A 10,084-nucleotide genomic window follows, 5' to 3' on the forward strand; every position below is an offset into this window, starting at 1 on the left:
CTGAAGTTTAATTTCAAATTATTGCTTAAAGTTTTACTCAGAGCACTTGCTATCATTTGATAAATAAAAATAATGACTATACATATCCTCCAACAATATTTTTTTTCCTAATCCTTTTTTCCTCTAGGGGTGGTAAAAATGTTCTATTTGATAAAGTTTTCTAAAAATTTTATTGGCATATTCTAATTTACTCATGTTGTATGGTCAGAAAAAAGTTCATTCAATATATTCCACTTATTTGTATTTGTCCTAAAATATTTCTTTTTTTATTTTTATTTATTTATTTTTTTGACAGGCAGAGTGGACAGTGAGAGAGAGAGACAGAGAGAAAGGTCTTCCTTTGCCATTGGTTCATCCTCCAATGGCCGCCGCAGCAGGTGCACTGCGGCCGGTGCACCGCGGCCGGTGCACTGCGCTGATCCGATGGCAGGAGCCAGGTACTTATCCTGGTCTCCCATGGGGTGCAGGACCCAAGTACTTGGGCCATCCTCCACTGCACTCCCTGGCCACAGCAGAGAGCTGGATTGGAAGAGGGGCAACTGGGACAGAATCCGGTGCCCCGACCAGGACTAGAACCTGGTGTGCCGGCGCTGCAAGGCGGAGGATTAGCCTAGTGTGCCATGGCGCTGGCCCTAAAATATTTCTAAAATTATAATAGTATCATATAAATTTCTATAGTAGCACCTCACTGACACTCTTTTCCTTTAGAAGCAGAAAGGAGAAACTATGCAAACATTCCAATGCTACTCTCAGTTTTGATAAATACTTGAGATTATTGCCTAATTTAATCAAAATGTACTGCCTCATAAGTATTTGGTAGGCAATGTAAGGAATCAAATAAATATATTACAGAGTATATACTATCAAGAAACTTAAAACAGTGACTCATCTGATTACATAATAGTCAGCTGAAACAATATTTGGACTTAGCTCTCTTAGGAGACCTTTGGAAGACACATTCAGAATTCAAAAGACAGTATTTTAAATAAGAATTTATTTAGAATCCACTGTAGGAACACAGAGTATAAAAAGACAAAATATATTTTCTTCCTTTTTGAGCTTATATCTTTATATATTTCAGGAGACAGATTAGGGGAAGGAATATAGATTTGGGAGCTAGCTGCACATACATGGCAGTTAAAGCCACCAAGTAGCAGTGTGGTGAATCCTCAAAATATTAATATTAATAATAGAACTACCATATGATCCAGCAATTCCTTCAGGGTATATATCTTTCTTTGAAAAGAATTAACAACAAGGCTTTGAGGAAGCATTTACACACCCATTTTTATGGCAGCACTATTCACAATAGCCAAGAGGTAGAAGCAACCTTTGAAGTGTCCATCAAAGGGTGAATGGATAAACAAAGTGTGTGTGTGTGTGTGTGTGTGTGTGTGTGTTTAGGAGGTAATATTATTCAGAACTGAAATCCTGGTAAATGCTACAATATGGTTGTACCTTGAGAACATTATACATATAAGTGAAAGAAGCCAGTCACAAAAAAAGACAAATACTGTACAATTTCACTTATTTGAGATACCTAAATGGTTTCACTTTATAGAAACAGAATGTAGAAAGATAGTCACCAGGACCTGGGGGAGCAAAGAATGGGTGGTTGTTATTTAATGGATATGGAGTTAAAGCTTTGCAAGAAAAAAAATTATGGGGATCTGTTTTAGAGCAATGTGAATATACTTACCACTGCTGAGCTGTAAACTTTTTTAAAAACTCACCAAAGTAGATAACATTGCCTATAGAGAGTGTGTAGCAAATATCTTCATTAAGAAACAGGAAGATTAAGAGACACCATCAAGAGAATGAAAAAGAGGGGAAAAGGTAAGAGAAAAATTAGAAGAGAGTGGTGTAATGGAATCCAGGAGAAGGGAGAACTTCTACTCAAGTAGGTTGTGATGAATAATGTCCAACACACTTTAGAGAGTCAAATAAGAAAATACTGTAAAACAACAACAACAAACCACTGAGATGGGAAAGGTATTTGTTACAGTGGCTAAGGCTCTGCTTGGGCCACCTGCATCCTGTATCAGAGTCCCTGGATTTGAGTCCCAGCTTCATTTATGATTCCAGTTTCCTGATGATGTCCACCTTGGGGGCAGCAGCTAATGCATAAGTACTCGGATCTCTGTTAACAATGGGCCATCCCCTGCTGTTGTGGTCATCTGGGAATGAACCAATGGATAGAAAATCTCTCTGTCTCTTTGTTTTTCTCCACCTTTCAAATCAATTAGCACATATTTATTTAAAAAGTCACTGGGATTAACACTTAGGAGGTTACCCTGAACATTACTGCACAAAGGTCCCTTGGAAATATGTAATCAAATATCTTGAGAACAGAAAAGAGCTTTCAAAAATATAGTAAGTAGGGGCCAGCACTGAGGCATCGCAGGTAAAGCCTCTGCCTGTAATGCTGGCATCCCATATGGACCCCAGCTTGGGTCCGGGCTGCTCCACTTCTGATCCAGCTCCCTGTTAATGCTCCTGGGAAAGCAGTGTAAGATGGTCAGACTTCTTGAGCCCCTACACCCACGTGAGAGACTCAAACTCCAGGCTCCTGCCTTTGGATTGGCCCAGTTCCAGCAGTTGCAGCTATTTCGGGAGTGAACCAGTGGATGGAAGACGCCTCTCTCTCTCTCTCTCTCTCTCAAACTCTGTGTCTGCCATTCTGTAACTCTGCATTTTAAATAAATAAATAAAAATCTTAAAAAAATATATATATAGTAAGTGTAGACAACTTTTCAGGAAATTAGTGATGAAGGGACAGACACATAAGAGCAATGATTTTATGGGAAGACAGGATTAGGGAATACTTTCTTTTTTAGTTTTTAATTTATTTGAGAGGTAGAGTTACAGAAAGAGGGAGATGTGGTGGAATGAGAAGGCCATGCCAAGATGGCTGCTGGCAAGCGAGTGTCAATTACTCAGGAATGGCTTTGGAAACCATCTGGAAAACCACCTGGAAACGGAGCATGCCTGGCAACAGGCTGTGATTGGTTAGGGCATAAACCACCCCTTGACTGGATTGGCTGCCTCAGCTATATAAGCTGCTGCACCAACTGAAATAAACCAGTCTGCGGGCTGCTCCTCTGGTCCGCTTTCACCTGACTCCTGGTGTCTGTGTGGTGACTCCACGCCTCTTGCTCCCACCATGCTCCTCCTCTCAGAACAAATCCACAGCAACAGGGAGAGACAGAAAGAAAGCTCTTCCATGCACTGGTTCACTCCCCAATGATACCAACAGCTGGGGTTGGGCTGATTCAAAGCCAAGAGCCAGGGGCTTCTTCCAGGTCTCCCATGCTGATGCAGGGGCCCAAGTACTTGGGCCATCTTCTACTGCTTTCCCAGGCCATAGCAGAGAGCTGGATCAGAAGAGGAGCAGCCAGGATTCTAAATGGCGCCTATATGGAATGCTGGCACTGCAGGCAGAAGCTTAGCCTTCTATGCACAGCACCTGCTCCAGGAATACTTTTTAAGATGCAGAAAATCTATCTATATTTTCTAAAAGTTTTTAAAACTCATTTTATAGATAGAGGGGAAGAGAGAGAGAGAGACTTGCTTTATGGCCTAGCATAAGGTCTATCCAAGAGAAAAGTCTATGCACTGATGAGAAGAATGTGTATTCTGCAACTATGGGATGAAAAGTTCTGTAGATATCAGTTATGTCCATTTGGTTCATAGTGCTGATTAGCTCTATTTGTTGATCTTCTGTCTAGTTGATCTGTGCATTGATGAAAGTGGGGTGTTGAAGTCACCTGTTATTGTTGTATTGGAGTCTATGTCTCTCTTTACATCCATTAACATTTCTTTTAAATAACCAGGCACTCTGTAATTGGGTGCATATACATTTATTATAGTCATATAATTAATTAATTTCTTAGTCATTACATAGTGCCCTTCGTCATCTCTTTTAACAGTTTTTATGAGTTTTTATGTTAACATCTATTTTGTCTGATGTTAGGATGGCAACACCTGCCCTTTAAGGGATATCTTTTTCCATCTTTCTACTTTGAGTCTGTGTGTACCTTTGTTGGTGAGGTATGTTCTTGTAGGCAGCAAATAGATGGGTCTTGTTTATTGATCCATTCATCCAGTCTGTATCATTTAACTGGAGAGTTGAGGCCATTTATATCCAAGCTGACTATTGATAAGTAACAACTTAGCCCCACCATTTTTCCATAAATATTGCTATTATTTACTTTGATGTTTTTTGTACTTTTAATGGAGGATTTTATGCCTTCACATTCCTGCATAATGATGGCAGTCTTTCTGGTGTAGCACATCCTTAACTATCTTTTGTAAGGCTGGGCTAGTGGCGACAAGTTCTTTCAATTTCTGTTTGTTGTGGAAGGTCTATATTTCACTTTCATTCATAAATGAGATCTTTGCAGGGTACAATATTCTGGGTTGACAGTTTTCTCTCTCAAGATTTGGACTATATCTTTCCATTCCCTTCTAGCCTATATGGTTTCTGATAAGAAGTCAGCTCTGAGTCTAATTGGAGATCCTCTGAAAGTAATGTGGCATATCTCTCATGCATATTTTAGAATCTTTATGTTTTATTGTGGGAAGTTTGACTATAATGTGTTGTGGTGAAGGTTTTCTCTGATCATGTCTCTTAGGAGTTCTGTGTGCTTCCTCTATTTAGATGTCCACTTTCTTTCTCCAAATTGGGGAAGTTTTCTGTAATTATTTCACTAAAAAGGCCTTCTAGTCTATTCTCTCTTTTCACACCTTCAGGTACTCCTAAGACCTATATGTTGGGTTTTTTAAAATAGTATCCCATATATCATATATTAATTAAAGATTTCGACAGTTTGCACCTACATAGAAACACAAAGTGAAAAATACTGTTTGAGTACTAGTTATAGCATTAAATCACAATGTACAGCACATTAAGGACAGAGATCCTACATGAGGAGTAAGTGCACAGTGACTCTGGTTGTTAACTTAACAAATTGACACTCTTGTTTATGGCCTCAGTAATCACCCTAGGCTCTTGTCATGAGTTGCCAAGGCTATGGAAGCCTTTTGAGTTCACTGACTCTGATCATATTTAGACAAGGTCATAGTCAAAGTGGAAGTTCTTTAACAGTCAGGGCTATGCTGATCAAGTCACCGTTTCTCATAGTGTCCGTTTCACTTCAGGAGGTTTCCTTTTTGGTGTTCAGTCAGTTGTCACTGATCAGGGAGAACATATGGTATTTGTCCCTTTGGGACTGGCTTATTTCAGTCAGCATGATGTGTTCCAGATTCCTCCATTTTGTTGCAAATGACTGGATTTCGTTGTTTCTTACTGTGGTATAGTATTCTAAAGAGTACATATCCCATAATTTCTTTATCCAGTCTACCGTTGATGGACATTTAGGTCGGTTCCAGGTCTTAGCTATTGTGAATTGAGCTGCAATAAACATTAGGCTGCAGACCGCTTTTTTGTTTGCCAATTTAAATTCCTTTGGGTAGATTCCAAGGAGTGGGATGGCTGGGTCGAACGGTAGGGTTATTTTCAGGTTTCTGAGGAATCTCCAGACTGACTTCCATAGTGGCTTGACCAGTTTGCATTCCCACCAACAGTGGGTTAGTGTCCCTTTTTCCCCACATCCTCGCCAGCATCTGTTGTTGGTAGATTTCTGAATGTGAGCCATTCTAACCGGGGTGAGGTGAAACCTCATTGTGGTTTTGATTTGCATTTCCCTGATTACTAATGACCTTGAACATTTTTTCATGTGCCTGTTGGTGTCGCTCCCCCTCTTCGTGGAGGAGCAACACTGAACCCTGCGCTGTTCTTTCGTCTGCTCGGCCCTCCCCGGGTTTGCTGCTGGTTCTTCCCGGGTTGGCTACTATCCCTTCCACCTCCGTGGAAGGGCAGTTCCCCCTGGCCGCATTCCCCACTTCCGCAGGGGAGCGGCACACCGCCGGCCGGGTCTCTCGGGGGCTGCACGGGTTCCCTTAGATGTTCCCCATAGATGTTACTGGTGCATGCCGTCTCTCTCCTCCTTTATAGTCCTCCTCCGCCAATCCTAACTCGGCTGCCCACACACCGAGCACGCTGCCCTCCAATCAGGAGCAAGTCCTACAGTTAATTGGTTGAACTGGAGGCAGCTGTGCGGAAGCTGTTTACTTCTCTCCCAGCGCCATATTGTGGGAGAGCAGATGCATAGAATAAGTCTTAATTCCAGTAACAGTCTAGTCCGAGCTGCTCCCCACAGATCCCCCTTTCTTTTTATTTTTTTGGCGTTGATACGCGCCTGTCTTCGGTGTCCCGCAGCACACACTCTGCTCTACTTGCTAGAGTTGCCACAGGCTCTTACAAGTCCTATCCATCAGGCAAACCGAATCCGGGTCCTCTCTTCGCCATGTTGTGAGGAGGTTTTTAGGCGCTGATGCGTGCCTGTGTTCGGTGCCCTGCAGCGCATGCTCTGGTCGAGCCTGCAGGGGCTTACAAGCTCTATCAGGCAAACCGAATCCAAGCCTTCTCATTGCCTTATTGTGGGGGAGACTTATTAGTGTTGGTTCGTGCCTATCTTCGGTGACCTGCAGCTCATACTCTGGTCGAGCTTTGCTGGCGCTTACCGCCTTAAATCAGGCAGACCGAATCCAAGCCTCCTAATTGTTGCATTGTGGGGAAGCTTTACTGATGTTAATTCGTGCCTGTCTTCGGTGACCTGCGGCTAGCCGCCCAGGTGCTCATCGCCTCACTAATCGGGCAGACCGAATCCAAGCCTTCTAATTGGCATGTTGAGGGGAGGCCTTATTTTTCTCTATTTCTCTATCTCCGGGCATTCCTACCTCTCCCATTTCACTTCTATCTTCCAGCATTCCCATTTCTCTTTTACTTCACTTCCAAACTTCTGTTTCTCTTATCCCCGCAGCTTCCCGGCACCTCGCCGCTTCAGCCCGTGCGCCTCTCTCATCTGCGCAGCTTCCCGGCTTTGCGCGGCTCGGCTTCGCGCGCTCCGCGGTCTCCACGCTTAACCCTTTCGCGTCTGAACCACGGCCTACGCCAGCGTTCCCTATCTATTCACGCCCCGTGCTCTCTCTGCACGCGGCGGCTTCCGCGAGTAACACAGCGTAGCTTGCGTCTCCACCACTAGCATTCAATCCAAGTTCCCCGGGCTAGCCTGGCGAATTCAACCCAGCGTACGTCTCCGCCCCACGGTTTGGCTTCCCGTCCTTTGCTCCCCGGGCTAATCAGACGGATCCCAATCTGGCTTACGTCTCAGCTTCTGGTTTCAACTTTTCGCCCCCTATTCCCGGGCTAACTTGGGAACCCCAAAGTGGCTTTCGTTTCCGCCTTGGCCTGCCCCCCGCGGCTTCAATTTCCCTAACATTTTTCTCTACCCGGTATGTTTCCCCAAGCTTTCCTCCAACAATACTCCTCCCTCATTTCTCCTGGCCTCTCCCCACAGTCCGCATCCGAGTCTGTTTGTTCTAGCTTTCACTTTCGCTTTCGACCTTAGAGATTTCTCCCAGCTTCCCCCCGTAGTCCGTATCCGAGTCTATGCCTAGGCTTTCAATAGCTTCTTCCGGCTCCTTTTTCGTCCGGTTTTTCCCTAGGCTGTTTCGAGTCTATGCCTAGGCTTTCAATAGCTTCTTCCGGCTCCTTTTTCGTCCGGCTTTTCCCTAGGCTGTTTGCTAGTTTCTCTCTCCGGTATTTTCCCATTTCTTCCCGTTTCTTCCCTCCTAAGTTTGCTATCCGTCCTAGGTTTCCTAATCCGAGCTAGGTTTCCTATCCGAGTCACGGCACCATTATGTCGCTCCCCCTCTTCGTGGAGGAGCAACACTGAACCCTGCGCTGTTCTTTCGTCTGCTCGGCCCTCCCCGGGTTTGCTGCTGGTTCTTCCCGGGTTGGCTACTATCCCTTCCACCTCCGTGGAAGGGCAGTTCCCCCTGGCCGCATTCCCCACTTCCGCAGGGGAGCGGCACACCGCCGGCCGGGTCTCTCGGGGGCTGCACGGGTTCCCTTAGATGTTCCCCATAGATGTTACTGGTGCATGCCGTCTCTCTCCTCCTTTATAGTCCTCCTCCGCCAATCCTAACTCGGCTGCCCACACGCCGAGCACGCTGCCCTCCAATCAGGAGCAAGTCCTACAGTTAATTGGTTGAACTGGAGGCAGCTGTGCGGAAGCTGTTTACTTCTCTCCCAGCGCCATATTGTGGGAGAGCAGATGCATAGAATAAGTCTTAATTCCAGTAACAGTCTAGTCCGAGCTGCTCCCCACAGTTGGCCATTTGGATTTCCTCTTTTGAAAAATGTCTATTGAGGTCCTTGGCCCATCTCTTAATTGGGTTGTTGGTTTTGTTTTTGTGGAGTTTCTTGATCTCTTTGTAGATTCTGGTTATTAACCCTTTATCTGTTGCATAGTTTGCAAATATTTTTTCCCATTCTGTCGGTTGTCTCTTCACTCTCCTGACTGTTTCTTTTGCAGTACAGAAACTTCTCAATTTGATGCAATCCCAATAGTTAATTTTGGCTTTGACTGCCTGTGCCTCCCGGGTCTTTTCCAGAAACTCTTTGCCTGTGCCAATATCTTGAAGGGTTTCTCCAATGTTCTCTAGTAACTTGATGGTGTCAGGTCGTAGATTTAGGTCTTTAATCCATGTTGAGTGGATTTTTGTGTAAGGTGTAAGGTAGGGGTCTTGCTTCATGCTTCTGCACGTGGAAATCCAGTTTTCCCAGCACCATTTATTGAATAGACTGTCCTGGCTCCAGGAATTAGTTTTAGATCCTTGATCAAATATAAGTTGGCTGTAGATGTTTGGGTTGATTTCTGGTGTTTCAATTCTGTTCCATTGGTCTATCCATCTGTTTCTGTACCAGTACCATGCTGTTTTGATTACAACTACAACTGATCTTCTATATATAAAGACAATTGAAAATGAATCTTGATGTGAATGGAAGGGGGAGAGGGAGAGGGAAAGGGGAGGGTTGTGGGTGGGAGGGAAGTTATGGGGGGAAGCCATTATAATCCATAAGCTGTACTTTGGAAATTTACATTCATTAAATAAAAGTTAAAATAAAAAAAAATAGTATCCCATATATCAACACAGTTTTATTTTATTTGACAGGCAGAGTTAGACAGTGAGAGAGAGATATACAGAGAGAAAGGTCTTCCCTCTGCTAGTTCACCCCACAAATGGCCATCAACACAGTTTTTAAGTTTTCTCTCTCTCTTTTTTTTTTTTTTTTTTTTTGGTTTGACTTTATTTCTCCAAGTCTGCTGCTAATGTTTAAAATTAAACATTTTTAATTTGATGTATTAAATTCTTCATTTCTAATACTTCATTTTTATTTCTCTTTAACATCTCAATTTCATGGAAAAAATTTTCATTCATATCAGGTATGGCTTTCTTTAGTTCATGGATTTGCTTCTGTTGCTTTTGAGGTTGTGGGTATTTCTCTCTCCAATTCTACCTTTAAAATGAATTTTAGAGCTGGCACCATGGCTCAATAGGCTAATCCTCTGCCTGCGGCACCGGCACACTGGGTTCTAGTCCCGGTCGGGGCGCCAGATTCTTTCCCGGTTGCTCTTCTTCCAGTCCAGCTCTCTGCTGTGGCCTGGGAGTGCAGTGGAGGATGGCCCAAGTCTTTGGGCCCTGCACCCACATGGGAGACCAGGATAAGCACCTGGCTTCGGATCAGCGGATCAGCGCGGTGCACCAGCTGCAGTGGCCATTGAAGGGTGAACCAACGGCAAAGGAGGACCTTTCTCTCTGTCTCTCTCTCTCACTGTCCACTCTGCCTGTCAAAAAAAATGAGTTTTAAAAATTTTTATAAAATATGCTTAGATTTTCTGTGCTCTAATCTTTAATTGTGATGGGAGTGTAAATTTTTTTATTTTAAAGATTTTTTAATTTATTTATTTGAGAGCAGAGTTACAGACAGTGAGAGGGAGAGACTGAGAGAGAGGTCTTTCTTCCATTGGTTCACTCCCCAAATGGCTGCAATGGCTGGAGCTACGCCGATTCAAAGTCAGGACCCAGGTGCTTCTTCCTGGTCTCCCATGCAGGTACAGGGGCCCAAGTGCTTGGGCCATCTTCTAATGCTTCCCCAGGCCATAGCAGAGAGCTG

This window comes from Oryctolagus cuniculus, chromosome 12, assembly GCF_964237555.1.
Source record: "Oryctolagus cuniculus chromosome 12, mOryCun1.1, whole genome shotgun sequence".
In the NCBI taxonomy this organism is placed as follows: domain Eukaryota; kingdom Metazoa; phylum Chordata; class Mammalia; order Lagomorpha; family Leporidae; genus Oryctolagus; species Oryctolagus cuniculus.